A 20,000-nucleotide genomic window follows, 5' to 3' on the forward strand; every position below is an offset into this window, starting at 1 on the left:
AACTGAAGCACAATCAACTCGCTGGCTGGTTGTATTGGGTGGCTAATGAGTGCGCGAAGTAAGAGTTAAATTTTATATTTAGATACACACAAAATTACATAATCACAAATGCGTGCACCCTCAGCAAGGCCTTCTTCGATACTAACGCCACGCTCCAATTTGCGCCAAAACAAAGGCGCGCATCGCACCTGCGATATACAACACAACCACACCAACACATGGTTGGGTTAGAGTGTCGCTACTTGCGACGGAGGTCGAGGTGACGGCAGTTCGAACCTCGCCGCCAGCGAGTTGGACCAAAGACAAGACTAATTGAATTCTACGTTATAAAGTCCTCTGTGAGGGGCACCATTCAAGCCTCTTGATGGGGTGAGTTCGTAACGTTAAACGGAATCAATCAAGTAGATCTAATAAAGGAACCATAGGAACGTACCCTGTATGGCAGTGGTTCCCAAACTTTTTCAGCTTGTTACCCATTTCATCATGTCACATTAAACATGTTACCCCTTTCACAAAATGTTGTCAACATTGATATATATGGTTAAATTAAAACAGATATTTTCGTTTATTTATCGTATTTGAGTATTGTCCATCTCTAATGACTATTGCCAAAGATGTCGAGAACATCAGTGGGATGGATGGAGTTGAATGCTTGAAGCTAATTGAGGAATTCTTGTCTCCTTGATTTTCACAATTCTTAATTTTTTTCTGTTACGCCTCCATTACCCCCCAAAAATTGGTTAAATTACCTCTAGTTTGGGAGCCCCTACTGTATGGGCTATTCACTTTATGTATTTCATGAAATCCAAACTTATACGGACTTTAATAACCCCTACGGAGCTGAGTCACGCATCTGTCTTTTATAACTGGTGACTAATTTTCACTCAACGAAGAATCCCGATCCCTCCCTGCTGCCCTACTTCGATCTCTTTCACCATCCAGGACTTCAACTCTTCATCGTGATATTATCCTCAAGGATGAAAAAAGTAGAAATGCACTACAAAAGAAGATTTATGACCATATATGGAAGTGCAAATTAAGGTTCAGATAAGTAAACACATTATATTCTAAGAACAACTGTTCTTAGGCGACAGGGTTGAGGCATTTAAGCAGTAAAGATTAAATACGTGTTTGTGTGCTTCACCATCTACATATGTACAATATGTTAGGAATTTATGCATTATAAATGCATGTAAGCATGTACATGCAGGTCTGCCTGTATGAATGTAGGCATATATGCAAGTGTATGTATGTATGTATGTATGCATGTATGTATATATGCATGTATGAATGTATTACATATTGTATCAACATATATGTATGTATATACAGTATGTATGCATGTATGTATGTATGTATTTGTGTATGTATTTATATATGTATGTACGTATGTGTGTATGTATGTATGTACGTATGTATGTGTGCATGTATGTATGTACGTATGTATGTATATATGTGAATGTGTGTATCTATTTTGTACGTGTATACGTATGAGCGCATGTACACATGTATATATGCATGAAGCCAAAACCGGCAGAAAAGAATGTCCCAAAATGTTGCATCATGCAATATAAAAAGAATAAACCACATATCGCGTCACAAATAAGAGAGAAGAGGAAGTAGCAAAAGAGAGAAAAAGGGTGTATATATATATATATTATATATATATATATATATATATGTATAGAGAGAGAGAGAGAGAGAGAGAGAGAGAGAGAGAGAGAGAGAGAGAAAGACAGAGGGAGAGAGAACGAGAGCAGAAAAGAGAAGGCCTAGGCGTGATTGTCATCATAAGATTGGAACTAGAAAACCATATACATTATTCAGTAGGACGAGTTTGTGTTGGGTAGGAGACAGCCCAGTTTCTTCTAGAATGACGTTACCGATAAGCAAGTCAATGATAATTTGGCCAGATATAAAATTTCTGAACACACCCTAATCATGTGAAGTCTACTAAGAGTATATTGAAAAATATATATATATAAAAATATTTGTGAATATCCTAACAAAAATTATACCGGATTTATTGAACATTTACTCTCCCAAAACTCTGCTTCGCTTTTAAATTTTAACAGATAAAAGTCCCGGATCATCGTTTAATATATCATTTAGAAATAAGTAGCTTTGCATTAAGGATTCTTGCAACGAAGACTTTTTTAGAACAAAGGGATCCTAGGAGTGTATTAGCATAATTTGATTCAGGAATTAGACCAGGTGTTCATAGCGAATGTCTAAACATATTGATACATTTAGAAATCTAGTAGTCATAATAACATTAAAGTGAGAATATAAAGATTACTACAATGTATTGTACTTTCTTGCGCCAGGCAAGAATTTTCCTTTACTCTATCAACAAGCTGTTTTAATGATAATCATTTCTTTAGCATTTCCTACGAAGCATAGGTAACACTTTACAACACAGAAGAAATTTACAGACTATTTTGCTTTTACAAATTAAAGATAAAGATATGGAATGATTGTCTATTACGTACAATAGACCCTGAAATTATTTAGTTATTTAAAATTCATTATCAATACGGCATAAAATTAATTAGGTAGGAAGATACGTAACCCATATGTAAATTCTGTCTCCCAAAACAACAAACAAACATGCATCATGCATACAACACATTGATAGGTATGCGCGCGCGAACACACACACACACACCAACGCACACTCAGCAACTCACACACACACCAAGTACAACAAGCACACCAATACACACGCACCCAAACACACACACACACACACACACACACACTAACGGCAACTCAACAACGCACACACACCAAAGTACACATACAGCATACACACCAACACACCCAAAAGTGTAAACACACACGCATTAGCACCCACATTACAACACCCACACACGCACCCAAACAAATAAACACACATAAAACACGCACACACAAACACACAGACACAAACGCGCGCGCACAAACAAACACAGTTACCGCCGTGTTTTGGTGAAAAAAACAGGCTCCAATCCAGTTCTAGATCGCATCAAACCAAATAGACATACAGGCGGATAGATAGATAAAAAATTTGATAGAGATTGACGTTATGTGTTGACAGACGAACACATGTGCAGTGAAACAGACGGGTGGACGGACGGAAACGACAGCGGGTAGACAGAGACCCAGAGCTCGACAAATAAAACAAAGAAATAACAATGACAAAGAGATGGAAAGAGATAAGACAGTACAAACAGGAGCAAGGAGTTAGACGGGTAGAGGAAAGTTTATACTCGTATAAGAAATGGACAGACAATGACAGACAAATAAACAAATCGACGGACGGACAGGAAGACGAGTAGAGAAGTAGGTGGGCGGACGGGGAGATAGAGAAGCCATGACAGCCCAAGACAAAGATCAAAACAGAGAGATCAAGACAGAGACACTAAGTCAGACAAAGACACACTAAGCAGAGGCCAAGGCTGAGAGACAAAGAAAAAGATCATGACTATGAATAAAATGAAAAGAGGACACCCAATCGACGACAAAGGAAAGGCTAAAGACAAAAACGAGGACAGAAATGTAGATGTGGATGCAGAAGACAAAAACAGACAAACAGACAAGGTATACAGACATGCAAAGAGACAGGGATGAAAAAACAGGAAAGTGGACAGACGGATAAGAAATAGATGGCCAGATAGAGAGAGAGAGAGAGAGAGAGAGAGATAGAGAGAGGAGAGACAGTTTGACAATAAGGACAGCCAAACATATGAACAAAGACAAACTGACCGAGACATCAAAGCAATTGAAAGTACGAAGACCAAGTAACTGGTTGGTAAACACATACACATACAAAGAGTGTCTAGTAAATACGTACATGTTTATACTCACCCACACGCACAAGCGCACACACACTTTTTCAAGAGAATGTACGCATTAACGCACGCACGCGCACACACACATACATATACACGCGCTATCACATACACACGCACGTGAGCACACACACTTATGCATATACACACGCACACCTACATACATCACACACATACACCATACATACCCACACACATATACATCACACAAACACACGCACGCCCACACACACAATATATATAGACAGGCACACACACACACACACACATATATATACATACATACATACATCACACACACACACACGCACACACATATACATCACACAAACACACACACGCACACACACACACACATTCAACTCTCACTACACGTACACGTACGCACGCACGCACGTACGCGTCAGAGCGGGGCACGAGTCACCAGCTAGAGGTCAGCCACGGCGAGTCGAACAACACTCTAAAGCTGGGTGGAGTCCAAACAAGCCCCGTCGCCTCTCTAACCTTATTCACTTTGTCACTAAAGGCCAATTCGTGGCGGGAGCTCTTGCGATTCTCGACCTTACGTACTCGGGGACCTTCGGCTTGGTTCTGTGTGACTGTAGGAGCAATATGAAGGAGATACGGTGCAGTCCATCTAGGCGCAATATATGTATATATTCATGTATGTATTTTTGAGTGTATGTATATAGGCGGGCATGTGCGTACACATATCCGCATGTATATGCTGCCCTCATACATGCAGGTGGGCTCTGAAGCTATGACATATATTTTAATCATAGTTGTACGCACGTGCTAAAATTTGTATGTGAGCAAATTTCCTGACACTCAATAGTTTACTATCAAGATAGGAATACAAGACTAAGTAGATAAAGAAGGAGAAGGGGCAAATTAATTCAATTCATAGGAAAAAGATGGAAAAAGAAATAGATAAATAAATGATAAAATAAGTAAATAAATAGATAAAGGAGTGAAAAAAGACTGAGCACTCCCTAAATCTGAGCATTTTAACGCCACGAAACAAATTTGGATATTTTGTGCAGTGTGGCTGCACAAAATGCTTAAGCAACACAAGACAAATTGCATTCAGACTTATATGAATATGTTTATGCACAAAAATGCACTAACGCGCTTAAACATAAAGATACGGACACAAAAAATAAGGACACGCACACACACATGTGTACATACAAAAACAAACACGTAAACTCACACACATACACACACACATGCGCGCGTACACATAAAACAACGTACACAAAGTCAAGTGCACAATCTAGACAATATGTACACACAGAAACATATATTCGAAAAAAAAATGCACACGAACTTGTTGACGTAAACGCACACACAAAGGTGCACATGCCCGCACGTACAGGTACGCATACGCAAACGCACTCAAACATGTTCAAATGTATATCCAAACACTGAAAAAACACGAATAAGGGAAGAACAGCATGCAATAGGTTTAGTCTCTGTTCAGCCCTTTAAACTCCCTTAAAATTTTTACGACGTGAGTGAATTTGCTGTTGGATCTTACATATATTCTTACAAAAGAAAGTTCTTAACATATTAAGCTATATTGGGAAATATCTAAACATATCTATTAAGTAACGTTGTTTACATACTGGATGCCTTCTTAGTATGTATCACTGTAAACACAGGCAGACAATCTATCTAAGTGTCTAGAAATGTGTGAATACGCACACATTCACGCACAGTCTTGACCACAAACAATAGGAAAGGATGCTGTGCAAGTAACAATGAATTTCAACCATCAGTTGTATGTATCCAGCCCAATGGGTACCGTACTGAGTTCATGAGTAGGTCGTGAGCTAAAGACCCGGGATCCGGTGGATGTAAAACCCGACGACACGCCCCCTAAAAAAAAAAAAATAATAATAATAAATAAATAAATAAAAAAAAGAATAAATAAATAAATGAAATAACAAATAAATAAAATAATGAATAAATAATAAATAAACAAAAATAATTATAAATATAATGAAATAATTATGAATAAAATAATAAATAAATAAATAAATTGAATAAATAAATAAAAACGGCTTTCCGTAACTGACAGCGCTTTGCCCTACCAAAGGTTTCTCAGCACTGCGGGGGAGTGGGATGGTGAGCTGAGCGAATGGTTTTGGAATATAAAACACTGAACCCTGGAAATCTCAAGCATATGCCCCTTTTAATAATATAACGTATAATTCTATAAATTAGATATAGAATAATGATAATTTTTTACTTATCTTGAAACAGACACGATTTAGAACAGCAGAAAAATTAGTGATCTTAACAGAGTTAATTAATCCCACTTTGTCTTGACATTATTAATAAAGAAAACACTAATTAAGTCGACCAAAGCCAGTACCGCGCTCCCGGTAAATTTTTGCAAGCACTGGAAAGCATCACACACGCACTTGTACACATACCAACGGACGTACATGACCACGTACAAAATCCAGCCAATCACAAGAACTAACACCAACGGATATGCAAACTACCGACACCTACACTTGCACCGTCTCCCTGTTCTTCTTCCCCTCGGGTTTCTCTTTCTGAACACCGGGGGCACAAAGGAAAGACGGCAAAGAGCCTTCCCTCCTCCCGATAGAGGAGAGGCCGTTGAAGGGCTATGGAGGAAGGTAGATGGATGGATATAGACAGATAGGTGTGTGTGTGTGTGTGTGTGTGTGTGTGTGTGTGTGTGTGTGTGTGTGTGTGTGTGTGTGTGTGTGTGTGTGTGTGTGTGTGTGTGTGTATATATATATATATATATATATATATATATATATATATATATATATATATTTATATATATTATATATACGAGAAATAATGGAAGAATTACTGCCCTAACGTTTCGACGTGTGAGGTGACGTGTATGTGTATAAAATGTCCATGTTATACTTTTGTGTTATGCTTTGTGATCAAGACCCTAAGGGTCGAAACGTTAAGGCAGTAATTCTTCCATTATTTCTCGTATATTTTCTCCGCCTTCAGTTACATTTGTCATAGTTTAAATCAACATGTCGAATGGTGGCAGAAATGAGGAAATGTGGAAAGAATACAACAGAAGGCGGCAAGTGACAAGTTATACACAACGTAGACGTTTTCTCCAAGATTGCATAGAGGAACAAGTTCTTCCAAAATCAACACCAACACAGCTAACTAACACAGAACATCCTTTCGGAAATGCTGCTAGAGCTTACTTGGAAGAAGCAGTTGAAGATTTACAAGACCGATTAAACATTTTGTGCAGTGAGTATAAAGAGGTACCGTTACCTCGGTGGCTTTTGAATAAGTTACATAAGCAAAGTGAAGAACTTAACAAAAATTTGAACCAAAAGTTAATACAGTTATGTGATAATAGTGAATGGAACAAAGTGGGTAATCCTGATTTAGTGATGAATCTTTCAGATAGACAACTTTCAAACACGGAAATTCAAGCGCTCTCGTTAGGTATGAAATTCGATGTTGGAATTCACAAAAAGAAATTTAGTGAAAACATGAACAAAAACTATATATGGTCGATGGGAGATGTAGATAAGGGTTTCATTCAAGGTATAACCACATGTTATCAAGCGCTAGCAAATACTAACAAGTGCGTAATTCCTAGGAGATTTCTTAAGGCTTTGATTCAAATAAGTAAAGACAAAAACATTATAGTTACTAATGCAGATAAAGGCGGTGGCATAGTAGTGATGAACCAGCAAGATTACAATAATAAAATGTTAAATTTGCTCAGTGACGGTGAAACATATGAGGAAAAATATGTTGGATACATTGTAAGTGAAAGTGATAAGTTTACAACAAAAGCAAGGAGAATCTTAAAGAAATCAGAAAAAGGGAAGAAGTTATTATATCTATTAGAAGAAGCACCTATACCACCCAGAATGCATGGCTTACCAAAAATCCACAAAACAGGAATTCCCATGCGTCCTATTACATCAGGTGTCAATAGTGCTCCACATAGGTTAGCCAAATGCTTAGCTAAACCCTTATCCAAAACATTAGGTTCTATCAGTAATGCTCACCTACAAAACTCTTCAGATCTAATTAACAGGTTAAAGGATTTGGATTTGAACAACAAAATATTAGCCAGCTATGATGTCACTTCGTTGTTTACCCGTGTTTCGATAAATGGTGCTCTTAAAGCTGTTGAGCGAGTGGTAAACAATTTAAATAATGAAGATTTACCTATCCCCAAAACAGATTACCTTGATTTAATTTCTCTTTGTGTAGGTTTCGGTGCTTTTACTTTCAATGATGTTGAATATAGACAACATTCTGGCTTAGCCATGGGTAGTCCCCTCTCTGCTGTGTTAGCCAACTTATATATGGAAATGCTTGAAACTGAAAATTATATATCAATAATGGGTAGAAACAGTGTTTGGTTAAGGTATGTTGATGACATTGTTGTTATTGTACCAAAAGAAGCTAATATTAACAATAAATTAAAAAGATTAAACAATGTAAATAGTAACATACAATTTACGGCAGAAGTAGAGAACAACAGAAAATTACCATTTTTAGACACTGTCATACACAGAACAAACAGCAATGTAAAGTTTTCGGTATACCGCAAACCCACTAATAAAGAAGATTATATACATTTTTATTCAGGACACAATATTAGGACTAAAACAGGTATAATAATTGGCTTCTTCCTCAGGGCTTTTCGCATCTGTAGTGAAGAATTCTTAGAAGACGAACTAGATCACATTACAAAAACTTTCAGCAAATTAAAATATCCCAAAGGTCTCCTATTTAAATTAAAAAAGAAAGCTAAGGAAATAAATAAGAAGAGTAAAGATAAGAATAATTGCAACAAAGAAACACGATATATCACAGTCCCAAATTCCAGCATTAATTCAACTCTAGACAACGTCCTCTTAAAAGCAGGTATAAAGATAGCAAGAACCTCAGGTAGCAAAGTGGGACATTTGGTAACGCGTAATTATAATAACCATACGAATGAAAATAGTATTGTCTATAAAATACCTTGTAAAAATTGCCCATCCTCATATTTTGGAGAAACAGGTCGTGGACTAGAAAAAAGAAAAAAGATTATATGAACACAAAAATGATGTAAGAACCCACAGGCTTTCTAATTCTATAGTAAGACACATAGATACATATGACCACCTTCCGAACTGGGACAATACAATTATAATAAATAAAGGTTCAACAAAGAAATTAAGAAAAACAATAGAAGCAGCCTATATTAATACTAATAATAACATCAACCATAGAGATGGTTTTATATGCTTAGCAAGAGCTACAAGTTTATTGATAGTGGATGAAAACAAACGGACAAATGTTCCGAGCACGACGACCTTTCCCAGGCACCCTGTGAGGTGACGTGTATGTATATAAAATGTCCATGTTATACTTTTGTGTTATGCTTTGTGATCAAGACCCTAAGGGTTGAAACATTAAGGCAGTAATTCTTCCATTATTTCTCGCATATTTTCTCCGCCTTCAGTTACATTTGTCATAGTTTAATTCAATATATATATATAAATATATATATATATATATATATATATATATATATATATATATATATGAGAGAGAGACAGAGGAGAGAAAAAGAGACAAGGAGGAGAGTGGAGAGAGATTAAGAGAGAGACAGAAGAGAAGAGAGAAAGAGGAGAGAGACAGAAGAGAGAGACAGGTACAGAGAGATATTAAGAGAGATGAAAGAGGAGAGAGACATAGACAGAGAGAAGAGTGGAGAGAGAGAGGAGACAAGAGAGAAAAATAGAGGAAAGAGAAGGAAGTGGATATGAATGTAAATGTTTGTGTGCTTGCTTGCATGTGCATGTGCGAGTGTGTGTGTGCTTGTGCATGTGCATGTGTATGTGTGCTTGTATATTTGTAACCCTAAGCACAGAGACAACTTTACGAGGATAGTTGTTATAATTTATATACATACATGCATACATATATTCACACGAATATACATACATATATTTATATATATACATACTCGACACACACACACACACACACACACACACACACACACACACACATATATATATATATATATATACATATATATATACACATATATATATATATATACATATATATATACATATATATATATATATAATGTATATATATGATACAATGAGGTAAGAGCAATTAACGAAACGCGTTTACATACACTCAAACATCCAAGAACTAGTTTCTTCGTTATGGGATTAGCGAGCTTGTTAGAGAAATAACAATAATAATAAAATAAAAGAATAAACAACGAACAAAAAAATCACAGACACTTCGCCCACAACGAACTTGTTTTCAAGACGTGATTATTTGTGAAAAATAAATATTAGACAAGTCGGTAGCCAAACAAACATGTCATTATGTGTGTCGACCTGCATTTGCTTGGATACTTCATGAAGTGACGTGTATAACCACTCTAAGCTAACCGAGATCGATGTGCATAAACCTGCAGTTTGCTGTGGATGTACTGAATTCAATTAACTAGCCTGAAGACGTTAGGGATTTGTTTGATGCAATGTTGATTTTATCTACGTTATATTTAGTATTATATCTATCGTATCATTTCTCTTTACCTCATTCTTAACCCCTTTGCTAAGATAACTATTTTTTTTAGATTTCTTTCTGTGACAAGCACATTCACCTTTGCCTTATGTACTTCGGCTCCTAAGAAAGGTAGAGGTCGTTGGTAGACATCTAGTTTGAGGGTGATAACCAATACACTAAACGACACACTATAGAGATAACTAAACTAACATGGTCATCGAAGAGGTCACGGAGGCGTTGGGTGTCGTTACGGGTGTATTATCATTATCTAGAGAGGTCAACAGGGGTCAACGGAGGTTAAAGGTCAACAGAGGTCCAAAGAGGTTAATAAACGTTTACACAGGTCAACATAGGTCAGCAGGTTTAACAGAGGTCAATCAACAAAGTTCAACAGAAGTTAATCAACAGACGCTGACAGAGGTTAACAGAAGTCAACAGGTGTTAAGAAAGGTTTGCAGAGGTCAACAGATGTCAGCAGGGATAAGCAAAGGTTCACAAAGGTAAACAAAGTTCAACGCAGGTCAAGAGAAGTTAATCAACATATCAATAGAAGTTGACAGAGTTCAACAGAAGTCAACAGAGATCAACAGAAGTTAATCAACAGGTCGACAGACGTTGACAAAGTTCAACAGAGGTTGACCGAGGTCGACCGAGGTCAACAGAACCTGTTGTAATCTCCTTCCTCAGACAAGACGAGCCGATAGGATATCAATGTCAGAAGCAGAAACCAGAATTAAATTAGACAATTGGAAATCCTCTTAATTGAGCCTCTTATCTTTTAGAGACACCAAATCCTTTGGAGTTCGATAAATCTGAAGACATTGCTCTCATGAGGTTTTAATTATTCTGGTAAAGATTTAGAATATTTTCTTTTAACCAAAACCTCATTATTCTATTCCATTTGGAACACCTGTTCATCATAGGACTGAAAGACTATTAATGTGTTTTTCATCACGACTTTTTACAATATCGTCATGAATAATCACTTGTGGTCGAGTGTAATGATTGGCATTACGAAACTAAATGTGATACTCAGCTTCAAAGACAATTAACTCGCCACTCCTACCCCGCGCAGTGTCAAACGAGAAACCCATGGTAGGGCTAAGCCTTTTCAGTTGCCGCAAGCCGCTTATATATATATATATATATATATATATATATATATATATATATATATATATATTACTTTTTTTGGCCGAAGCTGGGTTGCCTCCCCTTGCTAACCAGGGCTATCAGAAACAACACAGCAAACCCAATTCAGGTCCCTGGGCCGAATTTATAAAAGATCCTAACCCCCTAAGATTTATGTCTAGACATAGGGGTTAGGATCTTTTATAAATTCGGCCCCAGGACTCGAACTCACTACCATCTGCCCTGTGGATACTAAATGGTTCTCTTGTATATTTCTCACGAAGGACGACTTGACACTTTCTACTTCGTTCGAAGTACCGCACAGCAACACCGATATTTCGGCCCTGTTCACACTAGCGGTTTCAACCACCGCGGCTTGAACCGCAATGTTTCAATTTCATTGAAAGTTAATGGAGGCGTTCACACACAACCGCGCAGTTTTTCCGTGACTATGCTGTACCGCCGCGGTTTCCGCGCGGCTCAAACCGTTAATGTGAACAGGGCCTCCTCGACCCATTGACCCCTTTGCAGATTTTATTCTCACTAATCTCAGACAATCTTATCCAAACAAAAACAGGTTTTTAATCTACGGGGTCAAGACTGTCTTGGTTAACGCTGTCGCAGTTAATCCATATCATCTGATTAAACTGTAACAAATTTTGTTCTTAATTACGCCCGGTTGTTGTTTTTTAGAGTAGATTTTTTAGTGTCACCTTGAAACTGAGACTCGATATTTTGTTCTCATTAACAAGATTCAATCTTATCCAATCGAGAAGCAATCTTCCTTCTGCAGAATTTAATACTATTTTGATTATTTAATTGGGCAATATGACAATCACAAACACACAAGCGCACAAACACAAACACACAAGCGCACACACACGTACACAAACAAAAACAAATACACAAACACGCAAACAAATGTACAAACACACGTACACAAACACGCAAACAAAAACACACGTACGCACGCACACTCCTTGCTTGTGGCATTCCATCGTTGCCGATGACGACACTGCAATGCGTGTGATGACGGGTGAAAGTTCAACGGTTATGCCGCTGATGCCATCGTGTGTGGCTATCGAGTCCTGTTCGGGAGCTGGTGTCGTCGGATTTGGTTGTCTGCTCTCCTCAGGGACTGGACATCGTTCAATCGCTCGCTTGCTCTGACAGGTCGATCTATCAGCAGCCAGAGCCTCCACGCACGCATACACACACACACACACACACACACACACACACACACATGAATTCCGCCCAGAGCTGAAATAATTTCTGTATTGCTGCGTTGCGGGTTGTTACTCCAACTCTCGTGGGCGGGGAGTTGGGTGTGTGTATGTGCGTGTAGGGTCACAATTACCTATAGAACGGTCATATACGACATCTGAGCTCCTTCCGGGAGGGTAATAACTGTCGATCACGAGTCCAACACGTGATCCAAGACCATGGTGAATCACACACACTCAAAAACAAACACAAGCAAACACAAACACAGACAAATATATGACCATATATGTGTTTGTAGATGATATGAAAGTGTTAAAAAGACCTGGACAAAAAAAAAAAAAAAAAAAAGGAGGAGAAGGAGGAGGGGCCTTTACCTGAAGACTTACGTGAGCTTTTGTAACTTATGTGGGGTGATGAAAATGGAAGAGTCAAAACAAAAAATACATGGTACATAAAAATGACAGAGCTGGATAATAAACATTCGTAAATGGAAAAAGATTTGGACGCAACAATCAGCAGAAGAAAGGAAAACACAAATATAGCATTATAGCATGGAGTGTGCATGTTGTGAGCAGTGACAAAAGATGTCTATAAAAGATGAACGAATATATGGTGATATCACTGATAATGTAGATATTTTCATAATCATGAGTATGTAGCATCAAGTTAAGAATCGCTAGTGTAAAAAAAAAAAATAAAAATAAAGACAAGACAAGATAGAATAAAATAAAGTTAAATACGGAATAGCCTTAGAATTAGTATTTTCATGAAGGGCATGATAATAAGACTAAAGTAAGAATAAACATTGTACATTCAATGAATATGTGTGAATTAAATTGAGATAAAAAATATTAATCAAAACACCCCGAAACGAGAAAATTAGTCACAAATCCATCGTGTCCTCACACTCAACAAAACAAATAACCTGACAATTCAATTCCCAATTTGCTCGCCAAGATATATTTTTAATCAGATAAAAAAAAAAAAATGTGATGATGATTCAGTTTATCGTCGCGAACTTTCCCTTTTCAGTAGGCTAGTACGGTTCCCCTTACAAAGGACTTTGTTCAGTGGAGTTTAATGAATCATTCCCTTGGTCCAGTTTGCTTGCGGCTAGCGAGCATTTCTAAAGGTACAAGAAACATATCTACAACTTTTTTCTTATCGGTGACAAAACTTCACCAATTTTGCTCTGGTTGAAGACGTATTAGTTTATAAAGTTGTGAACAAGTGTGAACAAGTGAACAAGTTGTGAACAAGTTGTGAACAAGTTGCTTAAACACGGCAAAGGAAACATGGACTGGGAACAAAGTGTTTATTTTGGGTGGTTGAAGTAAAACAAAGATGCTCTCTAAATAGGTTATACTCTTACGTTACGACCCCTTTGGTCTTCTTCAGAGAAGACCAAAGAAGACCAAAGTGGTCGTAACGTAAGAGTATAACCTATTCCGAGAGCATCTTCGTTATACTTCCACCACCCAAAATCTCTCATCTGTCATTTGATATCTAAAGAAGTGTTTATTCCTGACGTTTCGTCTAAAGCGGCCCATACACGATCAATTATATTGCGCAATTTCATTGTCAATACTCTGAATTGACAATTAAATTGACCATGTATGGGAGATATGTCGCCCATACACAATTAAATTGACGGTGTATGGGCGACATATCTCCCATACACGGTCAATTTAATTGTCAATTCAGAGTATTGACAATGAAATTGCGCAATATAATTGATCGTGTATGGGCCGCTTAAGACTTTTTCATAGAAATGAGCATACTGGATCGTGCAGATTTTATATATAAACTCTGCTCATTATTCTTTTGAAAAAGTCTGTAGCCGAAACGTCAGGAATAAACGCTTCATTCCCAGTCCATGTTTCCTTTGCCATGTTTACGTACTGGCCCCCGCATTGGCTCAGTTGTGGGTTCGAATCCCGCACTTCTTTCAGACTCCCGCCAGTGACTGTTCCCTGCCTAAACAGTCCAAGTGCACAGGGTAACTGCTTCGACCGCAGATACTCAGTGCCTCCTGGCGTACTTCAGACGTCTCACCTTCTTTGGGTTGCATCAAGGAAAAATTATAGCACGTGGCTTTACCACGAACTGAAGATTCATATAGACATGTCAGAATATATCTATTCATAAAAAGGGCAGTGGACAGGATGCAGGGATGACCCGTCATCCAGGAGGTGCCAAGATAAGAGGGAGGGAGGAGGGTGGAGGGGAGTGGAATATATAGGAAATGGAATGGGTGGGAATGGTTTCTATGCCTTTTTCTTTTTGGCTACCCCCCGTGTAGGGGGAAAAAGTCTTTGGTATATGTAAAAAAAAAAAAAAAATCTCTCCCGGATGTTACAAGGTTATTCAGTTGCAGGATGACCATTTGTACGATAAATGACAGAACGCAATTCGATTAAATTTTCTAAATAAGAAAAGAAAAAAAATCTTTGCAGATTCTGATGCCACATGATTTGAGTCAGTTGGGAGATATTCGAGGGAAAATTGTCTACATCAAACGACATAGACCTTTATGTCCTCCAGAATTTGCCTTTTCCTAAATGGAAAAGACAGGCAAGATAGATTAAAAATAAAATCTTAACTCAAATATCGATAAGCTGATAAAAATGTATGTATGTGTACGTGCGTGCGCATGTGTGTGTGTGTGTGTGTGTGTGTGTGTGTGTGTGTGTGTGTGTTTGTACGCGCTCGCTTGTATTCACGCATTATCTATTTATGTATTTACTTATTTATTCATTTATTCATATATCTATTTATCTATCTATATATGTATCTATTTGTTTATTCATTTTTGTGTTTACTCATTTGTTTTTCATTTATTTACTTATTTATTCGTTTATTTATTTATTTGTTTATCTATCTGTTCAACTATTTATTTTCAGATTTATTAAACTGAAGAGTTAAACTTCAGTCAGTTGGCAGACCATTAATTTTTTCCTCTTCCCAGCCGATCACACCAATTCGCTGAATTGATATATTATTCCAGAAAGGCGACAACGAAATCCATACAAAGTAACGAACGCCTATCTATCGATAATCACATCGTAACAACGAGAGCCCAAACACACGGACAACTACGATCAACGGACACCATATCCTAGTCACGCGATGGGCATAGCTTCATTATGCACAAAGAAACTTTATTTGGTGTTGATTGCATATGTATATTGCCGACCTCACGTGGCCTCCTCTTTATCATATAAATCAATTGTTGCTCCTACCTGTACATCCATCATCTCTAACTACCACTGACAGCTTATAACATCTATTGATTACACGTGCCAATTATTGCTCCAGGATACTAACCATTAATCTCGCGGGCTGAATAGTAAACACACAAGAGGTATTTTGTACAATCACCTCCAGTTATAAGTATTCTAGGGTCCAATGTTTTTTATGTAAGTAAAAACATCTGTGTGTGTGCTCGTTAATGTACTAGCTTTGCAATGCGAAGGAAATGTTCTAAAAGATGTACGTTTTGTAAACAAGTTTATCCACACTTGTATATACAGATATTGAATATTACATTATATCTGTGGTCATTTGAACCTAAGGGGATGTAAATAGTTTTGTCACAATAGCTAAAACACAGATGTAAAAACTAGAAAACGGAAGTCGCATTTCTAAGACTGAAGAAGAAGAAGAAGAAGAAGAAGAAGAAGAAGAAGAAGAAGAAGAAGAAGAAGAAGAAGAAGAAGAAGAAGAAGAAGAAGAAGAAGAAGAAGAAGAAGAAGAAGAAGAAGAAGAAGAAGAAGAAGAAGAAGAAGAAGAAGAAGAAAAAAGAAGAAGAAGAAGAAGAAGAAGAAGAAGAAGAAGAAGAAGAAGAAGAAGAAGAAGAAGAAGAAGAAGAAGAAGAAGAAGAAGAAGAAGAAGAAGAAGAAGAAGAAGAAGAAGAAGAAGAAGAAGAAGAAGAAAAAAAAAAAAAAAAAAAAAGAGAGAGAGAGAGAACTCTTTAAGCAATTTTTGGAGATGAACGAAGTGAGTCAATGACCGAGTGTGACAACTGTTGATCACGATTTTCATATAATTACCACACAAATTGCTCCGCGCGGAAACCTTTCCTGCCCGAAAGCCTTCCCCAATTTCTCGTTGTTTTATACCTTTATCGATTATTGGAAAATGTTATATGATAGTAATCGAAAACCTTTTGGATGCTAATTTGGCAATTGTGACTGAAGCGTGCTTTTGTGAGGGCTAATGGATTCCAAAATGATATATGAAGGCTTAAAAATCTATCATCATTTTGATGAATGACAAATTCCTGGTAAGTGTTTTTATGTGTGACCATTTGATGACATAGGATACGAGTAAGAAAATCTTTAATTAGTGGTTTTCTTGTGGGTACATACACGTAAGCCCTCACGCATGATAAACACTCACACAAACACACAAAAATAGATATAGTCACGTACACACAAACACATACATACACACATACACGCGCGCACACACACACATACACAAATATACACATGTACATTCAAACACGCACACACAAACATCCCCTACACAGACATACGCGCGCACACACACAAAAACACACATACACACGCACAAAAAAACACACATACACAGTGCGGACTATACGATATAAGACGCATAGGTGCGGTCAAAATTGTCACCTTTGACCTATATGATTGCACTTCTGGGGCAGGTAAGTCACTGCTAAGAACTAAAGAGAAACACGCAGGTCTCGAACCTCCGACTAAGAGAATGCAAAACCTGCACCCCTCCAATTAAGCCAACACACATACATAATATATATATATATATATATATATATATATATTACAAAGGATTAGAAAGGAGAAGACTGTCGACATGAGACCTTTTGGTCCATAACTAGGTCGAATACGAAAAAAATATAATGATATATAAATAAACGAAAATAACAATAATACGAATAATAATATAAATAAATAGATAAAGTTAAACAATAAACACACAGGTAAATAGTAAATAATAATAAATGGACTGATAGATAATGATAAATGATCAAATAAGTAATAAGCTGACAAATGATAACAAATAAAACAATATGAAATAAATGGCAGGCATTACAGCATCTTGCTTAGGTGTTTATCTAAACGAATCACAGTTTCGAACTGAACTACATTGCACCGCCTCTACAGGAAATTTATTCCATTAATTAACTACACGGTTGGTAAAGTTGTTTCTACCCACTTCCAAATTAAATCTATTTCCTGACAGTTTGAGACCATTATTTCTTCTCTGATTCTAATTTAGTGTGAAATGTTTGTCACTTTTGATGTTGTCAATTTCCTTTAGAATCCTAAAGACCTGTATCAAGTCACCTCTGAGTCTACGCTTTTTTAGGGAAAACAGATTCATATGTTTTAGTCGATTTCCGTACGATTTATTTTTGATATTTGGAACAAGTTTTGTGGCTCGCCGATGTACTTTTTCCAATCTGTCAATGTCTTTAATGAGATTCGGTGACCATACGGAAACAGCATATTCCAAATGTGGACGAACTAACGATTTATATAGCTTGTTAATGAGAGATGGACTTCTGAAGTCAAAAGATCGTGCAATCAGTCCAACAATCTTATTTGCTTTCTCAGAGGCTGAAATACACTGCTTAGATGATTTGAGATCAATACTGATAATTACGCAGACTTCCTTTTCACTATTCACTTATGTTAACGAATTTCCAAATAATTTGTAACCGTACTGTTTTTTTTTTACCTATGTGCATAACCTTGCATTTTCTTGTGTTAAATTTCATTTGGCACTTTTCAGACCATTGCTGTATTTTATCTAAATCTTATTGAATATCTAATTGGTTTAAGTGATCATTTGCCATTCCGCAGTTTTGTATCATCAGCAAATTTGGAGACAACATATTTCAATCCGTGGCCTATATCATTTATATACACTATGAAAAAAGTGTCCCAAGAACGCAACCTGTGGAACTTAACTCGTAACATTTTTGCATCTATAAGTTTTGCCATTTAGAACAACCAATTACTGGTCCAAATTAACAGGCTACCACTAATTCCGTGTAAAGCTAATGTATTAAGTAGTCTTTCGTGGGTGACGGTATCAAAACCTTTTGCAAATCTAGATATATTAAATATATATTGTTTTTTGTCATAAATCGAGATGACCGTGTTGTAGAATTCGAGTAAATTAGTCACGCATGAACGTTCCCGTCTGAATCCATGCCGGCCATCATTTATCAGTTATATATATATATATATATATATATATATATATATATATATATACATACATACACACACACGTATCCTCTCCGAGAGTTGACACCTTGACGTGGTTGATGGGCTAGTGATCTTAATGATTACAAAAGCTATGTCGATAAAGAGGAAATCTCTGCAGGGTCACCCATATTGAACAGGTTTTGTACGAAAGATCAGACAAAGAGCATCTCGCACACACACAGTCGCAGAACCCACTGCTAACTGGCACGTCCCTGATGGCGAACAGGGATATTCCTCATGGATATATGGGGTACCGTCATAATAGATACATAGGGCTTCAAATATAATGAATAAGGTAACACCAGAGAAATATCTCACTAAAAATCAGTTGGCACGGAGGTGAAATTACTGCCAAAATCCCTTCATAGCAACAATGAAAAAAAACAGGGCGTCTCTGTTGGATCTTCGTTTCCTACCTCATTGCCTCGTGTGCTTACGGGCAGGGTGCCACTTAATGTGAGTAAGCACTGTCAAAGCAGATCCAGGTCTTGGACATTTAAAAGCATGAAGAAAATGAAGTTCTATACTCACAACGTAAAAACTCTCTCAGAAGACCACAGGCTGAAGAGGAAGAACTAGACAACATCAAGAGGCATCATAGGACTGAGCAAAGTTCGAAGAGGGGAAGAAAAACCGATACAATTACAAGATGGTCACCACATGTTCAGTCTATAGAGGTAGGGACAAGGAAATATCTAGTGGAGTAGGATTCTTGATAAACCGAGAGGTTGCTGGTAACGTAGTCAAGTTCTGTAGTTTATCAGACAGGGTAGCTTGAATTGTGATTAGGCTGTGTAAAAGGTACACACTAAAATAGTTCAGGTTTATGCACCAACTTCACAGAATTCAGAAGATGAAATTGAGTCCTTATATGATGATTTAAGGTAATGGATAAAGAAAAAAGTAAGTACACGTTGGTTATAGACGACTTTAATGCTAAAGTGGGGATGAATATGGGAGATGAGTCGTGCAC

At 37.2% G+C, this 20,000-nt stretch overlaps 1 protein-coding gene across 3 annotated transcripts in view; it reads right to left on the bottom strand.

Moving 5' to 3' along the window:
* LOC143033019 (uncharacterized) overlaps positions 1–20,000 on the bottom strand; it is a 787,267-nt gene that overhangs the window by 681,192 nt on the left and 86,075 nt on the right. The window contains exon 2 of one of the 3 annotated variants that reach the window (XM_076198218.1): positions 8,847–8,893. The exons of the other annotated variants lie outside the window; for them this stretch is intronic. The gene's annotated coding sequence lies outside the window, so the exon portion shown is untranslated. The remainder of the gene's footprint in view (positions 1–8,846; positions 8,894–20,000) is intronic. 3 annotated transcript variants of the gene reach the window in all.

This window comes from Oratosquilla oratoria, chromosome 15, assembly GCF_046742065.1.
Source record: "Oratosquilla oratoria isolate Oo_2021 chromosome 15, ASM4674206v1, whole genome shotgun sequence".
In the NCBI taxonomy this organism is placed as follows: domain Eukaryota; kingdom Metazoa; phylum Arthropoda; class Malacostraca; order Stomatopoda; family Squillidae; genus Oratosquilla; species Oratosquilla oratoria.